This window comes from Chinchilla lanigera, unplaced genomic scaffold (assembly GCF_000276665.1).
Source record: "Chinchilla lanigera isolate Chin_1 unplaced genomic scaffold, ChiLan1.0 scaffold00075, whole genome shotgun sequence".
NCBI classification, from domain to species: domain Eukaryota; kingdom Metazoa; phylum Chordata; class Mammalia; order Rodentia; family Chinchillidae; genus Chinchilla; species Chinchilla lanigera.
In genome coordinates, this window is record NW_004955476.1 from 11,123,017 (window position 1) to 11,124,015 (window position 999).

Consider the following 999-nt stretch of genomic DNA (forward strand, 5'->3'; position numbering starts at 1 on the left):
GGTTATGGTGGTGTGTGTGCGTGTTGATATCTCTGGTGTGGTAGTTGGGGTCGCTGTGGTTATGGTGGTGGGTGTGGGTGTTGGGGTCTCTGTGGCTGTGGTAGTGGGTATGGGTGTTGTAGTCTCTGTGGTTGTGGTGGTGGATTTGGGTATTGATGTCTCTAGTGTGGTGGTTCGGGTCACTGTGGTTATGGTGGTGGGTGTGGGTGTTGTGGTCTCTGTGGTTGTTGTAGTGGGTGTTGGTGTTGTGGTCTGTGTGGTTGTGGTGGTGGGTGTAGGTGTCGAGGTCTCTGGTGTGGTGGTTGGGGTCACTGTAACTGTAGTGGTGGGTGTGTGTGTTAGGGTTACCGTGGTTTTGGGCGTTGGTGTCGAGGTCATTGGTGAGGTGGACGAGACGAGGGTGGTTGGGCTGGTGGGGACAGTTGTGGAGATGCACAGCGGGTTACAGCACTCAACGTTGATCTGGTAGTTGATGCAGAAGGGCTGAGGAATGTGTCCACCTGGCTCCTGATCTTCATTTCTGCACACCAGCCCCACGGAGAGGTTACATGTCACCTTCTGTTCAAGCTGTTCAATTGGAGTGTCAGCAAACTCTACAGCTCTGCAGGAGATGTTAGTGGCTATCCAGCCAGGTTCACAGACGCCTTCAATACTTTCAAAATCTCCCCCTGGCTTCACAAATTCGGGTTTACCAGAATCCAGCCAGCCAGTCCATTTGCAATCCAATATACATGGAGTGGTTGTGTATGACACCGAGGTCGATGGAGTTGGTGAAGTAGTAATCACGGTTGTTGAATGAGGAGTAGGTGTGGTCTCTGGTGAGGTGGTAGGTGTAGTCGCTGGTGAGGTGGTAGATGTGGTTGTTGGTGAAGAGGTAGGGGTGGAGCTTGATGGTGTAGTTGATGTGATTGTTGGAGGAGTGGTAGGTGTCGTAGTTGGTGGAGTGGTTGGTGTGGAGGTTGGTGATGCAGTCGGCGTGGTGGTTGGTGATGTGGTCGG

General features: G+C 52.7%; 1 protein-coding gene across 1 annotated transcript in view; it reads right to left on the minus strand.

Moving 5' to 3' along the window:
- Muc2 (mucin 2, oligomeric mucus/gel-forming) overlaps nucleotides 1-999 on the minus strand; it is a 26,872-nt gene that overhangs the window by 14,191 nt on the left and 11,682 nt on the right. The gene's annotated exons all lie outside the window — the stretch shown is intronic.